This window comes from Perognathus longimembris, chromosome 18 (assembly GCF_023159225.1).
Source record: "Perognathus longimembris pacificus isolate PPM17 chromosome 18, ASM2315922v1, whole genome shotgun sequence".
Taxonomy (NCBI): domain Eukaryota; kingdom Metazoa; phylum Chordata; class Mammalia; order Rodentia; family Heteromyidae; genus Perognathus; species Perognathus longimembris.
This window is the reverse complement of record NC_063178.1, coordinates 35,353,393-35,373,331: the sequence shown is the minus strand read 5'-3', so window position 1 is coordinate 35,373,331 and position 19,939 is coordinate 35,353,393. Positions and strand designations below refer to the sequence as shown.

Sequence of the window (19,939 nt, the reverse complement as noted above, 5' to 3'; positions counted from 1 at the left end):
ATTGGTCTTCAGGCCTGTTCTGGTGCCAATATCAAGCTGTTTTTATTACTATAGCTTTATAATACAGCTTGAAGTTTGGTATTGTAATTCCTCCAGCACTGTTATTTCTGCTTAGGATTGTTTTTGCTATTCTGGGTGTTTCATTTTTCCATGTGAATTTCTGGATTGCTTCCTCTATTTCATTAAAAAATGGTGTTGGGATATTAATGGGTATTGCATTGAATTTGAAGATAGCCTTTGGCAATATTGCCATTTTGATTATATTAATCCACCCAATCCAGGAGCATGGGAGGTTTTTCCATTTCCTTAGTTCTGCCTTAATTTCGTTTTTCATGTTTTTAAAGTTCTCATCATAGAGGTCTTTCACTTCCTTGGTTAAGGTTATTCCTAAGTACTTTATGTTTTTTGAGGCTATTGCAAAAGGAGTTGCTTTCCTGATTTCAGCCTCGGTCTTCGGGTCATTAGCATATAGAGATGCTGTGATTTTTGAGAGTATATTTTATATCCTGCTACATTGCCAAAGTTTGGATCAGCTTAAAAAAATCATACACCATGATCAAACTGGATTAATCCCAAGGATGCAAAGTTGGTTCAATACGTGCAGTCAATTAATGTAATCCACCACATCAACTGGAGCAAGGTAAAGTATCACATGGCTATATCTCTAGATGCAGAAAAGACGTTCTATAAAATCCAGCACCCATTTATGATAAAAGCCCTGGAAGAATTTGGGATTCCATGGAACACTCCTGAATATTATAAAGGCAGTCTATGACAAACAGCAAGCATAATTCTTAATGGTAAAACACTAAAGCCATTACCTTTAAAATCAGGAGCTAGACAGGGATGTCTGCTCTCTCCCCTCCTCTTCCACATAGTACTAGAATCCTAGCCATAGCAATTAGGCAAGAAAAAAACATAAAGGGGATCCATATAGGAAAAGATGATCCTGTACCTAAAGAACCCCATAGACTGTACTCCAAGCTACTAGATTAACCTATATTTATAGGTGATTCAGCCTACATTATTTTGTAGAACTGTTGTAAAAATAAGGAATCTCTAAAACCATTATTAACTCAAGTAGAAGTGGAAAATATTTCTTTTCACATTATGTGTCCCACAGTTAATCCTTACAATACTAGAGTTGTGTGAACTATTCTCTGTTCCAAATGAGCAAATAACTTCTCAGATGAATAAATTGTTGATTTAAAGTCATAGGGGTCATGGCTTATGGAACTGGCAGAGACCTTGTTCTCGCCATCAAGCTATCCTGTACTTCCTGTTACCTTTCAATCAAATCAAAAACAATGATATGATATTCAACTGAAGGGCAGAGTCAGTTTTGCATTAATTTTTTAATTAGTGAACTGGGCTTTTTCTATGTGTTTTCTTTCCATTTATTCTGTGAGATGATTGTGCCAACAAGAGACAGCACAGCACGGTGTTCTGTACATCTACCTGAAGTTTTCGTAAGTCCAGACAAGCTTTTAATTCCAAGATCATAGTTGATAAAATAAGCCCGGTGCCAGTGGCTTACATGTACAATCCTAGATACTCAAGAGGCGGAGACAGGAGGATCACAGTTGGAAGTCAGCCCAGGGAAGAAAGTCTTTGGGACTCTTATCTCCATTTAACCACCAAAAAGCCAGATTTGGAGCTGTGGCTCAAGTGATAGAGTGCTAGTCTTGAGCAAATACGTTCAGGGACACCCAGGCTCTAAGTTCAAGCTTTAGGACTGGCTCCAAAGGGAAACTACAACAACAGCAAAAAGATCAACTTAAAAGAAATAGAACAAAAATCCAGCCTGATGCACATGGCTAAGGATCTATTGTCCTTGATACTCCCATTCTTAGGTGACAGCTAATCTATTTGTATATTCAGAGAGGCAAATATTCTCAGAACAGTCAATATTGACTTTTTGAAAGAGTCTTCTCTGCTTAGTTTTCATGAATGGAAAAACTTTAATTAAAAAAATTCAAGTAGCAATCTTGTGATGACATTTAGTAATAGTCCACATTTCAACTAAATCCACTGCTTAATATTTAATAAGAAATGTAAATATAGTATTGACCCCCTAAAAAGAAAAGAAATATAAATGAATATACTAGATTAGTATTGTAGGAAATATAGCATGATTCCTTAGTCAAAACTTCTGAACTCCATTAGATTTTCTCATGTAAACATATGCATTTGTATATTTGTGAGGATGTGAGTATTGATGCAAGGGCATATGCCAGTGGAGGTATCCAGTTAATTTTCTTCTCTGTGGTTCTCATTATTCTCCATAGCTCTTTTCTCTGTAGTGTACCACTGTTCTTTGGGGAAAAGCAAGTTTAGTTCTGTGGGCCTCTGGTCACAATGTTTTCTTTAAAGACATCTTATATAACACATGTGGCCAAATTGTTAGTACTGAATTCACATCCTCCTGCCCAATTGAAGGTTAACAGATTTTTATATTTTCTCTATAAGGCACTTTGCAGCCTTCCTGCACTTAGAAGTATCAGACTGCACCTCAGCACTACAATAAATTGAACACATTTCAGTGGTGAACTCACCAACAAAAAGGCACAAGAAATACAAAAATGCATGAACCTATACCACAAAAAGACAGTACGAAAGTGAAGCAGTGAGGCAGAATCTTACCTTTTTTCCACCTGATGTTGGGAATGTATATGTTGGTTAACTCATATTTTTCATTGCTCTCTGCAAGTCTAAAAATGAAAATGCAAAATCGCATGAGTATTCATCTTGCAATTATATATTTGTGTTAGTATGTGGGTGAATCCACAAATGTGAAATTGATAAATGAGGAAAAACTTTGCATACATGTATTTCTGCATACACATGTCATATGCACATGTGCATGTGTGTTTATAGGAATGTATTAAGATATTGTTGAATTATGGTTAATATTTTATTTTTCTATCAATATTATGTAAGGAAGCATTATTAAAATGAAGTTAGACCTGATTACAATAGCATTGTTTAGATGCAGTCTGAGGGAATTAACTCATTCCTTCCAATTTTTTACTAAAAAAACCCAGCATATAACCTTACTTGTTTAATACATTACATGTCTTGGATTTAATTTTTATTCATATACTAATTTTATGTAATTGTCTAAGATGATTTCTTCAACTCAGTCTTTGAGGCAGTTTTGAAATGGCATTCCTAGGATGAAAAGGTAACTATTTTGTAAGAATTTGTGATCAAATCAAATAGGCCTCCAATCATCTTTCTTTTCTCTTATACTTGTCACATATCTAGTCCAATTCAAGCTAAAAGGCCAGTACAAATATTGCTCTACAATGTGTATTCAGCATCTGTATGTCAACCTAGCCAACCTGCTATAGATGATGCACTCACCCATGAACCTGTGAGGGTCCTCGAGGTTTGCAAACATACAGGTAGTGAACTTGACCTCATGGAGCACCCATCACATGCCGGCCCTGCACTCCAGGCACCATGGATACAGAGGAGTTCCCTTGGAAATGTCAATGCTGTAAGTATGCACCAATGATCAATTGTATTTATGCTATAAGGACAGTAGCATGGGAAGAGTTGTTCTGTGAAAAACCTTAGAATGAGGACTTGAACATCATGTTCAGACAAAACTAATGCCTGCATCCCAATTTATTTCAGTGGTACTACACTTGAAGGGCAAGTCAATCCCTTTTAATCTTAAATGATAACAAGGTAACTATCATTAAAAGAGGGAATTAGAGCTTAAGGGCCTACAGTAGTATTTCCTCTCATTTTACAGAAAAGTCAACTGAGACTCAAGATTAAGAGTCATCTCCCCCTGGCCTTTTTACCGAGAAAGAGCATTGCATTTGGGATTGAGAGCACAGATTGCAGATAGACTAGCTAGGTTCTAAACTGGGTTGTAATCCTAGCTCTCCCATCCAAGTAGTCATGTGATCTTAATTAAGATTGTTTCATTTCTCTATATCCCCTTTTCCCTTTGTGAATCAGAGGTAGTACTAGTATCTACCTCATGGAATTGTTGAAAAAAAAACAAGTGAATACTGTCTCATTAATAAATGTGAAGTGTTCTGAATAATTACTTCTATTGAATAAGACTTTCAGAATTTTCCTAATGCTCTTTGTCTTCTCCTTAAAAATTGTTTTTCTTCTGTGGACCCAAAGCGCATCTCATATACGCAAGTTGTGCCTAGGTGGCATAAATATTTTGTCAAATATTTTGAGCTAGGGTGTAGCTCAATTGCTCTAGTCTAGCAGGTGAGAGGTTTTGGGTTTCATACCAGTATGGCACACACATGCATGTGGGTATAAGCAGAAAAACATTTAAAGAATATGTGTGTTTGAGCACATTAGAAGTAACTAGTATGCAAGTGTCCTTTTAGACACACAATTCTTATCATTAAAGGTGTGATCTAGTACCTCCATACATTGAGAAAGATGCACCTAATTGATTCCCTTTGTCAGCAAATGAATATTGCCAAACTTGTCAATTTAAAATAGCAAATAACTGCTGAGCTATCATTCCTGACTTTTGAAACTACTTTAATATCGAATTAATACTCTATTAAGATCAAAGCTTTTGAAAACTATTTAATGTCTCAACTTACTTTCTGTAAAGTTTTGTTAGAAAAATTCATGGTCCGTTATTTGTTCCTATTTCTCTTAGAGTTTATAGTTGAAAACCCATGGGATGATGACTTGATTCTTAAACTTTTATCTGGGCTTTCTAAACCAGTGAGTTCTTACCCAAATGCTTTTGAACACCAATATAGACTTCCAGCCATCAAGCCCAAGACTGAATTCCAATTGGATGAGAATTAATATGGAGAATATAATTTTGAAGTCTTATTAGTTTGTGCAAAATTAATGTGTATATGAGATGGTAAAAATAATATATCCTGGAACACATAGGGAAACCAGTTAAACCAGAAGAAAGTGTGGTATTTAGTAAATACTAACATACTGTGGGTTTTTATTTGTGACAAATCTGTTCTAGTTATGTAAAGAGTCAACATTCCAGGCTCTAGTGGCTCATGTCTGTAATTCTTGCTACTCAGGAGGCTGAGATCTGAAGATTGTGATTCAAAGCCAGCCCAGGCAGCAAAGCCAGGGAGACTTTTATCTCTAATTATTTACCAGAAAAGTCGGAAGTGGCACTGTGGCTCAAGTGGTAAAGAACTATCTTTGTGCAACAACAACAACAACAAAAACTCAAGGACAGTGCACAGACCCTGAATTAAAGCCCGAGTATCAGCACTCCCCTCTGCCCTTCCCCAAAAAAGGTAACCACAGGGCAACTAGATGTAGATTGCACAGAACTTTGTCCTTTGTTTTAAAAACATATACATTGTCCCCAAACATTATTGACTCTTTATAACAGATTTTTTACATGTTGTTACTGGCATCTCAAAAGTCATACAAAGCAGAAAGCATGGGTACCCTTTCTTATTTTTTTAATTTAATTTTGTTGCCAAGGTGCTGCACAGAGTGGTTACTGTTACATATGTAAGGTAATGAGGACATTGTTTTCAAATCTGTCACCCCCACCCTCATTTTTCTCCCACTTTCTCTCCTCCCCCAACAGTGGTACCCTTTGTGAAATGTGAAAAACTTGCTGAGAAGGAGACACATGCCCATGGCCACACAGCTCAGTGTTCTGAGACATCAGAGCTGCACTTATACCTCTGTGCCAGAAATTTGCTAAGAGGCCTCTTTGGTGTCAGGAATTTTTTTTTTCACTTTTTGTCTAGACCTTTCCCAATGGATTATATCTACTTTTGTTTATTAGAGCAGTTGAACACCAAGAAAAATTGTACAGATTATTCATTGTGCTATAGTCATTAATAATTCAAGCATTTTTGTCATTTTAACACCTGTCTTCCAAGGTTCTTTGCTGGTCACGTCAATTACCTTCTTGGAGAAAGAGCTTTTGCCCATATCTATAAAGCTACCGTTGGAGATGAGAATGGGGCTAAAAATCAGCAGAAATATATTTTAAAGGTAAATGATCCGAGTAGGTTATTACTTAAGCGATATAGAAGTAAATTTCATAGCAAAAGGTATTTGCCTTTTTTCCCTTTAAACTGTGTTTTCATTGAGATCTAAAGTGAACAATTACATAAGAGCTATCCTGGGAAGTCTCAGAATTGCCTTGCCACTAAAATGATCTTGTAGTAGCAAGCCTCATGTTGCAAAACAGTTCATAGCTTATCATCATTTTCTACACCATGTCCTTCATTGGGATGGATGGACATTGTTTTCTTGATATTCTTTCCACAATGTGAGATGCGATATGAATGCCATTATCTGATCTGTATTGCAGGTCCAGAAGCCTGCCAACCCCTGGGAATTCTAGCTTGGGGCCCAGCTAGAGAGACTAAAGCCAACCATGGAATCCATGTTTATCAAGTTCTCCTCTGCCCACTTATCCCAACTCAGGATACCATTTTCATTGTTTCTAGAATGCCATTGTTCTCTATAAAAATACCCCTGAAAACGTGATGCCCCAGTGTCTTGTCATCTCTTTTACTATGAAATGCTCCACATGATTGAGCAAGTTCACAGCTGTGAGATCATTCATGGAGACTTTAAGTCAGAAAATTTCATCCAGGGAAACAGGCAAGTGCAATGAGACAGGCCTCCTTCACACTTCTCTAGTAGCTTTTGCAGTTTGTACTAATGCATCTTGGTCCTTGTTTTTGTTTAATCTAGATTTTTGGAACATAATGATAATGATTTAGTTGCTGTCTTGGTGCTGATTGACCTGGCGCAGAGTATAGATATGAGAGTTTTTCCAAAAGAAACAATATTTATGGCCAAGTGTGGAACTTCTAGTTTTCAGTATACAGAAATGCTCAGTAACAAGCCATGGTATGGGAGTAAAAGAAGAGCTTCAAAACATTTTCTTATAGCTCTCTCATTAGATGTTCTAGTGAATTTGGAGTTCTATTTAGTATGAACTGGTGTTTTGAACAGATGAAGGAAAGGTCTGTGAACCCTTCAAAGAAAGTCATGCTTCCAGAATCCAGTTTGATCTGTAGATGAGAGCAGCTTGGTGTCCTTTCAGGGCCAGGATTAGCTGGGAGACCCAGCCTATTGACCTTATGCAGAATTGAGTTGGTGCTGCATGCCCCTTGCTATTCTCACAGGCAAGAAGGTAGAACTGATGGCTATAGATGGTGCCACCAGATGTCCTTCCAGATTAGTGCATACAAAAGATTGCTATAAATGGATTACTGTTATCCTAAAGGAATGCTTCAGAACTTCCATCATGGGTAGCCACCAAGTAAAGAGAATACTGACAAGGACAAATGTAAAGTTTGAAGCTAGGGTAAGCAAATCTGCTACCCAGGATCCATGTGGGTCGAAACTATGGCTTTTCAGAAGCCATAGTTAGAAGGGGCCAGGATGGGAGGCTGGATTCTATTCTGTGACTGCCAGTGGGGCCTCCAGCTGCATGCATGCTATTAATCTAGCATCTCCTCAGGCCTAGAGGGGGACAGTCAGTCTGTTATTCCATAGACTTGGGGCACAATGGAGGGTTCTTTTCAGTTATAAACACATTGTATACCAAGAGGCCCTGGAGCAGTCAGAAAATAACCACCACAATCCCAGGGGAGGGAGTTGTAACTCCCAAGATGAGGGATTAGACAGTTGTATTTGCCACATGTAACAAAATAAAAGACTTGGGAAGAACATTAGGTACAGAAGTACAGAGCTTTGGCAGGGACCACCTTGGGAGGCAAGGCCATTGCTCTCCCATGGTACCTTCAGGCAGGGCCTAGACAGGCAGTGGGGCAGCTCAGCACATTTCAGAAAATCCTTTAAGCCCCATGGTTATATAACTTAGCACCCAAGTTAAAGTCACATCTTTATAGGCTTTATAGAAGCAGGCAGGCAGGCAGGCAAGCAGGCAGGCGGGCAGGCGGGAAGGCGGGAAGGCAGGAAGGCAGAAGATAGACCTAAGTCTAGGTGTCTAGTGATGCTTGTATCATTCTGGGTGTTCCAGGTTGGGGCTGGCTATGGGTTCCGACCTATGTTTTGCCTTGCGAGCTATGGGGATGTGGAGTCTGGAGATTTCTTTCCACACTCTGTCTCAGGAGCTCAGAGTTGGCCAGCAAGCATGTCAACTAGGTGGATTCACTTCACAGAAGGCGATTGCCATGCTCCCCCTGCTATAACTTCATTCTTTATTCTTTTGCCAAATGAATGAGTGAACTTCCCTTGTGCATATATATATATCAGAATATTTTTTGTTGTCGTTTTTGTTTCTTTATTTGTTTTGTTCTTTTTCTAGAGCTGAAGATAGAACTCTGGGGCTTGCACTTTCCAGGCAGGCACCTTTCTGCTGAGTTAATCCCCCATCCCTCATTTTTGTTTTTAACAGAATGGGGTGCTTGGCATGTCTGAGCCCCAGGCTCTGCAACTCTACCCCTCCTGTGATGCCTAGTTACTATCTATCCTTCCTCCAACTGAAGAATTGTTGTTCTCTCTCTCTCCCTCTCTCTCTCTCCTCTCTCTCTCTCTCTCTCTCTCTCTCTCTCTCTCTCTCTCTCTCTCTCTCTCTCTCTCTCAGAGATAGAGACACTTTGGGGGCAGTGATTTCCAGGTAAGGACACTATGCAGCCTGCCATGAAACAGACCCTTAGAACTGAGATAAGGAAGGCAGGGGCCCAGGTTGCCCTCCCTCCCTTCAGGAAGGCATGCATTCTGTCAGACAAATATTAATTACTGGGGGTTGAGGGGATGAGAAATGCATCCCTCTGGAATCAAGGAATACATTCTGTTGTCTCTTTTTGAAGTTATTTTTTGTTTGTTTGTTTTGTTTTGTTTTTTGCCAGTCTTGGGGCTTGAACTCAGGGCCTGACCACTATACCTGGCTTGTTTTTGCTCAGCTAGCCCTCTACTGCTTGAGCCACAGCGCCACTTCTGGCTTTTTCTATATATGTGGTGCTGAGGAATCAAACCCAGGTCTTCATGTATACAAAGACAGCACTCTATCACTAGGCCATATTCCCAGCCACAAGTTATCTTGTCTCATTTCTCCCCAACTGACATTGTTCCTTTATTAAGTGAAGTAAGTCCATGAATGAATATCTGCTATAGTGGCTACAATTTCACTAATCTACTCAGTGGCTACATTTCTCCAAAAAGGACTTTATGCCCTCAATTTAATTGTTAATTAATTAATTTTCCCCAGTCCTGGGGCTTGAACTCTCGGGCACTGTCCCTGAGCTTATTTTGCTCAAGGCTAGCTCTCTACCACTTTAACCACAGTGCTACTTCTGCCTTTTGCTGTGTAAGCAGAACTGAGGAATCAAACCCAGGGCTTCATGCATTCTAGGCAAGCAATCTACCACTAAGCCACATACCCAGACCCCTTTCTTCCTTTCTGTCTCACTGTTTGTCCCCTCCTTTCCCACACCTGCCCATCAAACAACTTGCTTGTAGATCCCAGAATTGTGTGTGTGTGTTTGTGGCATGTGTGTGTTTGTGTGTGTGTGTGTGTGCACACATATGCCAGAACTGGGGTTTGAACCCAAAGGCTGGTCATTCTCCCTTAACTTTTTCCCTCAAGGCTGGTGCTTTGCCAGTGAACCACAGCTCCACTTCTTGGCCTATTTGCTGGTTCCTGGGAGATAAGAGAGAAGGGCAGAGTTTCCTGCATCATCTTGCTTTGAAGCACACTCAGATCCTAGCCACCTGGGGAGCTTGGATGACAGGCTTGAGCCACTGACACCCAGTTTAGAGCCTTATTATTGTTGCTATTGTCCATTTTTTTGTTTGTTTGTTTTGTTTATTTCTTTTGGTTGGTTGTGGGACTTTGACTCAGGGCCTCAATGCTGTCCATTAGGTCTTTCACTCAAGGCTAGCACTCTACCACTGTGAGCCACAGTTCCACTTCTAGTTTCCTGGTGGTTCATTGGAGACAAAGTTCTCACACACGTTGTTTTTGTCCAGGCTGACTTTGAATTGTGCTCTTCAGTTATCAGCCTTCTGAGTGGCTAGGATCACATGCATGAGGTAGAATGAATTTTGAGCCCTAATGTCAAGTGTAAGCAGGATATGAGGTGCAGAGAGGCAGGGAAAGCTCTTCCTGCACTATGAAAACAATGAAAACCAAGAAAAACTTAGCCCTCTCACATGGCACACTGGAAAATTTCCTCCCTGTTCCTACATTGATCACACATAGCCAAATAAGCCTTGGACCAAAGATGAATAGACTACATTTTCTTTCTTTTTCTAGGATTGAGGGAGGAAATCAGCTAGCAAAAAGCAGCCCCTTGGAGAAAAGAAGAACTTGGCAGTGAGGCAGCTGACTTAACTAAAGGAATGTGACAGGAAAATACAGTTAATTTTATTATTGTGAAACAACAAACAAAAACAAAAATCATATCCTTGTGCTGATCAAATAGCACACACAAAAGACTATCTTAAAGGAAGGGGATACAGAGCTGGGTGCTGATGGCTTACACCTCCTATCCTAGCTATGCAAGAGGCTGAGACCTGAGGATCATGGTTCAAAGCCAGTATTGACAAGAATGCCCTTGAGGCTCCTTATCCCCAATGAAACACACACACACACAAAAAGCTATAAATGGAGCTGTGGCACAAAGTGGTAAAGTGCTGGCCTTGAGGGGAGAAAAAAAAGAGCTCAGGGATAGCACCCAGACCCTGAGTTCAATTCCCAGGACTAGCATCAAAAATAAAGTTTTATATGAGATGAGTGCTGGTCGTGAAGCTTGAACTCAGGGGCCTGGGTGCTGACCTTGAGCTTTTGTACTCAAGGCTAGTGCTCTACTGCTTTGAGCCACAACTCCATTTCTAAATTTAGTGGTGGTTCATCGGAGATTAGAGTCTCATGGACTTTCCTGCCTGGAGCTGGCTTTGAACCACCATCCTTGTCCAGACCTCAGTCTCTAGAATACCTAGGATGACAGGTGTGGTGGGCCACTGGCCCCAGTTTATGTAGGTCTTAAGATTGCTTTTCTCCTCATGACGACATGGGCCAAATCACAGATCCTTTGCTCTGTAGCCTGGGCAGACAGAAAGCTACCACTTGCTCACAGACACATTCAAATCTATCCTTTTCCCCATTTCACAGTAAATTCAGAGTTGTGGCTGAAGCTGGCTCTGATGCCCAAAGAAATCCATCAAACATCATCCATCTTTCTCAGGACTAAGGATCTAGAATGTGCCTGGTTACTGGAATGGGAAACTGACCTACCCTGGGTCAGCCAAACCTTGTGTCTTTGTATCCAGATCCTAGGACCTACTGTTTGATGTGACTCCAAGAACTGAGTCAAGAGGACTGGAGGGAGATGTAAATTGGCCAAGACTTATGGACCAGAGCAGCCGAGCTGCAGCCAAATGGGATGGGTGCCTCCCAAGGAAGGGTACTGCCCTGGCCTGTGTCCTGCAAGGGTTAACAGGATGTCTCTAGGAAACAGCCATGTGACTGACATTCAAGCTCATTGGACAGCCAAGGGGTGGGGGGCACAAGAATCAGTCTCCAGGACCAACCCAGAGGCTCTGGGCAGCCTGCCTGAGCTTTCCAGGTATCATTAAGCACCGTTGGTTGGATGCCAACTCCTGCACCTGCCTCCTGGGTACCATCTGCTAATGAAAACTGTTAAAGTAAAATTCCTCCTGGGGCAGTGTGCTGGAACCAAGGTAAAGTTTACTCCATGATCTCTCAGCCATGTGTGGGTTCTAAAATTGACACCACAGATATTCCTAGAAGAGAGACCAGATAAAGTATTAAAATTTCCTGTTTTTTATTGCATAGTAAGATGACTAGCACTAACCATAATATCCTGTGTATTTCAAAAGTTAGGTAAAAGGATGTTGAGTGCTTTAATCACAGAGGAATATGGTGGCTGGGTACAGTGGTATGCACTTGTAACCCTGGCTACACAGTTTTTATAGGTAAGGGAATTGCTTTCAGTCCAAACATGTGACTCTGAGATATAAGTAAAGCAAAAAGAGCTGGAGCTGGTAGTGTACTAGCCTACCAAGAAAGAGGCCCTGAGTTGTGTGTGTGTGTGTGTGTGTGTGTGAGAGAGAGAGAGAGAGAGAGAGAGAGAGAGAGATAAAGAGAGAGAATGATTGAGAGGCAGCTATGTTTAATGGGATAGAACCATCATTCACCTCATTATACATGCTAATTAAAAATAATTTAAGCCAAGTGCTGGTGGCTCATGCCTATAACCCTAGTGACTCTGGTGACTGAGATCTGAGGAGCCAGGTTTTAAGTTATCCAGGTAGATCTCTGAGAGACTTTTTATCTCCACTGAAACTGCAAAAAGCCAAAAGTTGAGGCATGGCTTAAGTGGTACAGTGACAGCCTTGAGCAGAAAAAAGTAAAGTGTGAGGGTGAGGCTGTAAATTCAAGTTACATTACTGGCACCAGAAAAGAAAGAAAAAGAAAAAGATTTCATACCAGTAAAAGCACATGCCAGTGTAGGTTATTTTCCTTCCTTTCTTATTACAAAAATTTTAAACTGAAATTAGGAACTGTCTCCAAGTAGTGCAAAATTAGCTCAATGGAACAGTCCCAATAAGCTGGGAATAGACTTTAATGCATTATTTTAAAATGTGGCCTATATTGTGAAAGATATCATAAATTCCTGAAGAAAAGCAGTGTGTATGTGTGTGTGTGTGTGTGTGTGTGTCTGTGCATGCATGTGTGCTAGGATAATTACCTAATTATTTTGAGCCAAAATAAAATTCTACCATAATACCCAGTGTCCACCAGAATCAATTCCAGATGGGTTAATTAATCCGTCATAAAAGGTGGAACAACAGTTGGGCCACTCATGGCTCATGCCTATCATCCAAGCCACTCAGGCAGTGATCTGAGGATTCAAGTTCAAAGCCAGTCCAGGGCAGGAAAGTCCAGGAGACTTACTACCCATTAATTACATGTGCAAAAAGCAGTGGGCTGGGAATGTGGCATAGTGGCATAGTGTTTGCCTAGCATGCATGATGACCTGGCTTCCATTCCTGAGCACCACATAAACAGGAAAAGTCGGATGGCTCAAGTGGTACCATGCTAGTTTTGAGCAAAAGAAGCCCAGGGACAGAGTCCAGGCCCTGAGTTCAAGTCTCAGGACTGGGGGGGAAAAATGCAGGCAGTGGAGCTGTGGCTCAAGTGGTGCAGCACTAACCTTGAATGACAAACGTGACAGCGTGCAGGTCCTGTGTTTAAGCCCCAGATCTGATACAAAAATAAAACTAAGAGAAGTAACTAAAGTAGAAAAATGGCAAATATCTAATGCTTAATGCCTTAATGAGTTTGAAGACATGTTAGGGCTGATCAATGGTAGATCAATGGTAGAATATACTGCCTACTAATCGTGACACTGTGGGTTTGATCTCCAGTACTGTGAAAGAAATAATAATGATCTGTTAAAAGTTACTGAGGCCCCAACACTTCATATTTGCTGTCATCCCAGCTACTCAGAAGACTGAGATCTGAAGGCCAGGGTTCACAGCCAGCCCGAGCAGGAAACTATGAGCCTTACCGCCAAATAATCACCGAAAAGTCAGAAGTGGAGCCACATCTGCTTGATAACCAATAGGAACTGACATCTGGGGATCGTAGCCAATCAGAAATAGAGAGCCTGCATCAGCCAATCAGCGTCGTCCCTTCATTCTGACTTTCTACATGCTACCATGGATGACGAGGCAGGGATGAGTCTACAAGCTTCCCCTTCATTCTTCCCACCAATCAGTAGTGTGAAGGGAGGTGGGGTGTGGGGGCCGGCCTTCTTGACTAGACACTTCCCGGCACCAGCCAATAGAAACAGAACCTGCTCAGCCAATGAGCGTCACTCATCTTCTCCCTTCTCCAGCTACCTTGGAAATGGACTGGGCGAATCCAAACGCAGAGGGGAATGAGGCATGCTAGGTCGGCTCGCGCTTGTGCATGTCCAAGCTGTGGGGCTGTTTTCTCCCCCTCCCTAGCCCGGATCAGTGGACCGGTCCGCAGGAGGAGGCAGAGACACCAGGATCCCTGAAGTGGATTCGCTGGCTTCTTTCTCCCCATGGGGCTTGTGAGGCACCGGGGGTCTTCCAAGGGTTTGTTTCTTGGTGTGGTGTCTCCCTCAGCTGCCGCAGGTATCAGGCAACACTCTGGGTCGCACTTTAGGCTGGATCTCGGCCTTTCTCCTCAAACTCTGCTCAGTGTGTCCTGGTGCCGAGGTCCACGGGTCCCTGGACCTGGGTGAAACGGGGTGGGTGATGGGGAGAAGAAACGCGGGGTGCTCCCCGCTGTGGACCCCGAGCTTTGGCTCGCTGGGTGACGCAGGTGGGGTGAGATGGTGGGGTTTCCGAAGGACCCAGAAAAAGGGAGAGCCAACTGGGTGACTATTTCAGTGAGCAGAAAGAGTTGTGGAGATAGACTGTGGGAGGGTTCCTTGGATGGTGGGTGCTGACTGTAGAGTGTCTATAGATTCATTTTCTGCAGTTTTCTGTATTTGAGTTAATTTTCCAGATAAGAAGTTAGAGTTGATTTTTTTGGTATGTGTACAGGGCTTGAACTCAGAGCATGGATGCTGTCCCTATGTTTTTATCTGCACTCAAGGCTTGGTGCTCTGCCAGTTGAGCCACGCCTCCACTTCTGGCATTTTGCTAGTTAATTGGACCTAAGAAGCTGGTGCCACTTGCCCATAATCCTAGCTACTCAGGAGACTGAGATATGAGAATCATGGTTCAGAGCCAGTGAACCCAGAAGTAGAGCTGTGGCTCAAGTGGCAGAATGCTAGCCTTGAGCAAAAAAGCTGAAGGACCTTAAGTTCAAGTCCAGACCAACAGAAAAAAATCTCCGGACTTTCCTGTCCAGGGTGGCTTGAAACTAGGAGCTTCAAATCTCAGCCTCCTGATTGGCTAAGGATCACAGGCGTGAGACATTGGCACCTGGTTAGAAGTTTTTTTTTTCCTCTTCTTTCTAGTCTTGGGGAATTTAATTCAGCCCATAACCCTACACATTTCTAGGCAAGCACTCTACTACTAAGATACATCTGCATCACAAGATCCTAGAGAAAGAAAATTGAATTATTTATGACTTGCCGTTTCATTAGTCTTCTTCATTGTATCATTACATGTGGGCCTTATTATCCATAATTATGTTCATTATTATATATAATTATGAATGGGATTTATAAATGCCTTATTTGCATATTAAGTTATTCACACATTTGCATATTTGCATATGTATCTACACATCATTCATCCAGCTTGTATCTCTCAGCGTCATATCTATTTTCTTTTGGGGGCTAAAGATGCTTTCTTGCCCTCTGTGCGGAGTCAACCCAGCAATGGAAAACTTCATTCTCTATGAGGAGAATGGCAGGGGAAATAAGACAATTTGTCTATAAAGGGCAGCAGGCAGAAACAAACAGCGTTGTGGCCATCTTTTGTACAGAAAAGTGCAAACACCCAGAAATTACTAACTGGGTAAGTCTGCTATGTTTCCATCTGCCTTGGGAGAGGCAGCACTCCAATCAGAAGAGCGACTAGCAAAATGCTGAGTGTGCTAGTGGACACCTGTAATCCCAGCAGCTGGGAGGTGACAGGATGTCAAGTTCAAGAATATCTAGTTAGATCTCATCTCAATAAACCAAAGGCTGGGAATGTAGCTCAGTGGTAGAACCCTTGGGCCATCATGCTCAAGACCATGGGTTTGGTACCCACAACCACCAACAAAACAAAATGAGAGAGAGAGATAAACAAGTAATAAATGAGGCCATTTGGCCGGGCACTGTGGCTCACCTGTATATTCCTAGCTACTCAAGAGGCTGAGATCTGAGGATCACGGTTCAAAGCCAGCCAGGGCAAGAAAGCCTGGAGATGTTGTTATTGTTGTTGGTCATGGGTTTTGAACTCAGGGTTTTGTGCTTTTCTTTCACTTTTTCACTCAAGGCTGGTGCTCATCACTGGAGCCCCACCTTCACTTCCAGATTTGTGCTGGTTAAAGGGAGAGGAGAATCTCTTTTCATTTGTGTGCCCAGGCTTCTAACTGGGATCCTCAGAGCTCCACCTCCCGAGTAGCCATTCTGACAGGTTTGTAAAGATAATGCATTGTTAGCCTGTTTCCCTATGGCCAGCATTCCTCACCATCCTTTCTAATGTCTGGAAATAAATAAATTGCATCTTTAAAAAAATCTCCTGATTACACAGTCAAGTAGGTTTTATGATCAAGAGTCAAGAACTTTTTTTCTCCCCTCTTCCTGGTAGGTCCATCTTACATATGAAATTAAGCACAACAATATTGTGACTTTTTATGAATGGTACGAGACCAGCAATCACTTGTGGCTCGTGGTAGAGCTCTGCAAAGGTGAGAGCGGGCACCAGGTATTGGGAGAATTGCTGTGAACGTATTCATATCACAATCTAGTGTATTCCTTGAGCAGATCAGTGACCCTTGAGGTGTTCATGTGTGAACAGATTAGGAAGAATGGGAGCCCAGCATAAACCTGTAATCCCAGTTACTCAGGAGGCTGAGGGCTGAGGATCTTGGTTCAAAGCCTGGCTGGGCAGATAAATCTGAGAGACTCTTCCAATTAACTTACCAGAAGCTGGAAAGGGAGATGTGATGCAAGTAGTAGAGCTCCAGCCTTGAGAGAAAAAGCTAAGAGATAGCTCCCAGGCCCTGAGCTCAAGTCCTAGTACTGGCACAGGCACAGTCAGAAATTCATCTCATCTTTGATTAAGATCTGCACTGTTTTTGTAAGAAAACAATCATAATGGCAGCTAATATTTAAATATTCATGAAACTGTGATTAATTAAATGACTATTGAGCCAGATGCCAGTGCTCACACTAATCCCTGCATCTCAGAAGTCTGAGATCTGAGGATCATGGTTTAAAGCCAGTCTGGGCAGAAGAGTCCATGAGACTTTTGATCTCCAATAAAATACTCAGAAAAAGCCAAAAGTGGCGGTGTGGCTCAAGTGGTAACATGCTAGCCTTGACCACGAAGAGGCCCAGGGACAGCGCTCCAGCCCTAGGTTCAAGCCCCAGGCCTGGCAAAAAAAGGGGTGTTGATTCTAGGAACTTTAATATTAGCAATGGAATGAGGGAAAGATTCAAACCCCACATGCCAGACTCAGAGCAGACTTATTAATAATTTCCATCTCATAACTTCAGTGTATACCAAGAAAGAGGATGGGTTCCTACTTTCAACCCTCTTAGGTTAAAACAAGTCCTTTCAAGTTGGATTCTGGTTGGCTCACACCTATAAATCCTAGCTACTCAGGAGGACATCTGAGGATCACAGTTCAGAGCTAGCATAGGGTAGAAACGTTCAGTCTGTGAGACTATCTGCCATTAACCAGCCAAAAGCCGAAAGCATGGATCAAAGGGTAGAGCACCAGCCTTGAGTAGAACAGCCAAGCAAAGTTGTGAGGTCCTGAGCCAAATCTCAGTGCTGGCACATACTGCCTCCCCCCCCCCCAAAAAAAAAATTGTAAGACAAAGCCTCATCCACCCCACAATTTTTTTTCACCAATCCTGGGACTTGAACTCAGGGCCTGGGCACTGTACTTTGGCTGCTTTTGTTCAAGGCTAGCATTCTACCACTTGAGTCACAGTGCCATTTCTGGCTTTTTCTGTGTATATGGTACTGAGGAATTGAACCCTGGGCTTCATACATGCTAGGCAAGCACTCTACCACTAAGCCACATTCCCAGCCCATACCCTACATTTTTATAGTTTGTTACTGTTATTATTGTGGAAAAGAAGATTGCACTTGAGAAAAACTTGAGGAGATTTGAGCTAGCAAATTTTACCACCTAGTGGCCATTTTGTGTCACAGTAGTTTCTTTGCACAGTTTGCTGGGAATCAAGTGGAGAAGATGGGTGTGTCATTTTCCACCTTGGCTTTTATCTTGAATGTTTTTATAGTTTAGAAGTAATGGGAGGGGGAGGCAAATGGAACTAGACACCAGTAGCTCGCACCCATCATCCTATCTACTCAGGAGGTAAAGATCTGAGGATCATGGTTCAAAACCAGCACAGGCAGGAAAGTCTTTAAGATTCTTCTTGTCAGTAAACTTCCAAAAAAAAAAAAAAAAAAAAAAAAAGAAAAGAAAGAAAAAAGAATAAGAAAAGAAAAAGCTGGAAGCCAGGTGCTGTGGCTCAAGTGGCAGAGGAACATCCTTGAGGAAAAAAAGTACAGGGACACGCCCAGTTCCTGAATTGAAACCCTAGGACTAGTAATAATCAAAGCAGTAAGTTTGTATACTTCTATGTATACATTGAATAATAATCAAGGACCATCAAATGTTGAGATAATTTAACTTCTCAGGAGGCTTGAGATCTGAGAATTGAGGTTCAAAGCCAGTCCAAGCAGATAAGTCAGAGAGGCTCTCCCCCACCGCCCCCCCCCCCCACGCACCCTGACAGTCCTGGGGCTTGAACTCAGGGCCTGGGCACTGCCCCTTAATTAATTTATTTTTTTCTGTTTGGGCTGCCTTTGAACTGTGATCTTCATATCTCAGCTTCCTTGCGTAGCTGGGATTACAGTTGTGAGCTGTGGTACCCAGCTTCACTCTTTCATTAATATGGTGGTGGGTTATGGAGATGACTTTTACTCAATGCCTTGCAGGTGGCTCCTGGGAGCTATTGCTCAGGACGAAAACGTTCTGGAAGATGTAGTCTGAGCATTTGGTGCTGACATGATTGCTGGATTACACCATCTCCACACCCTGGGCTTTGTGTTTTGTGACATTTCCCCAGGCAAGGTAAGCCACTAATTTTCATTTCCTAACTGATTACCTCTCTGCTTACAGATTTTTTTCCTCCTGCCCTGTTCTGGAGTGAACACAGGATCTGGGCTCTATCCCTGAGCTTTTGTGCTCAAGGCTGGCACTCTAGCACTTGAGCTACAGTGCCACTTCCAGCATTTTGCTACTTCTTTGGAAAGAATAGTCTCATGGACTTTTCTGCCCAGCCTGGTTTTGAACCGTGATCCTCTATATCTCAGCCTCCTGAGTAGCTGGGATGAGAGGCATGAGCCACCAGTGCCCAACTCTATTACTATTACTTTTTGTGTGTGTTCAACTTTGTGATTCGCATCTATAACTAGAGAGAGAGAGTTTCAGTATTACATGTGATTACCTTGGCTTCCTCCTTTTTAGTAGCAGAACCATCATGGAATGTTCTGAGTTCCAAGATTCCAGGGAACTTTTGAAGGGCTCTCAGAGTTGAAAAGCAAAAGGTCCAAGGAGTTGCCAGCAAATGTGCCGCTCTTTCAGACTACATTAGCTTTTTTAAAAACATTTAAAAATTTTATTTTTTTGTCAGTTGTAGGCTTTGAACTCAGGGCCTGGGTGCTGCCTTGAGCTCTTTTGCTGAAGGCTAGCCCTCAACCACTTGAGTCACAGCACCACTTCTGGTTTTCTGGTGGTTCATTGGACATAAGAGTCTCATAGACTTTCCTGCCGGGGCTGGCTTTGAACTATTATCCTTAGATCTCAGTCTCCTGAGCAGCTAGGATGGCAGGCGTGAGCCACTGGTGCCTGGTTTTCAATCTTTATTTTAAAATCTTTATATTCTGCTCATGAAAATTTTTATTTTCCTTCTACAGAAAATCCCACTGAATTCTGCTCTAAGCATATCAGTGGGGGCCAATTAAATAAATCCATGTTTCTCCTCGGCTATGTCAAATGGAAAATCTATAAGGGAGTCTATGATGGATGAAAGTCTAATCTTTATTTCTTTGATAGTGTGGGTTTTTGAACTTGGGGCCTGTGTGTGCTAGGCAGGTGCTCTATCACTTGAGCTAGGTCCCCAGTCCTTTGTCTTTGAGGGGCTCCCCCCACCCCCTCAGGAGTACTTGTCTGTATAAGAAATAGGCAGTTCTGCGCTGTGGCTCACGCCTGTAGTCCCAGCTACTCAGAAGACTGACACCTCAGGATTAGGATTCAAGCTGAGGCAGGAAACCCTGTGAG

The 19,939-nt window shown here is 42.1% G+C and overlaps 1 long non-coding RNA gene across 1 annotated transcript; it reads left to right on the top strand.

The window, feature by feature from the left end:
- The first annotated feature begins 379 nt into the window (after positions 1 to 379).
- LOC125367309 lies at positions 380 to 18,734 on the top strand. The gene is made up of 3 exons (XR_007214044.1): positions 380 to 391; positions 7,605 to 7,607; positions 18,651 to 18,734. It is a non-coding gene; the product is annotated as an uncharacterized LOC125367309 (long non-coding RNA).
- The last annotated feature ends 1,205 nt before the right edge of the window (positions 18,735 to 19,939 follow it).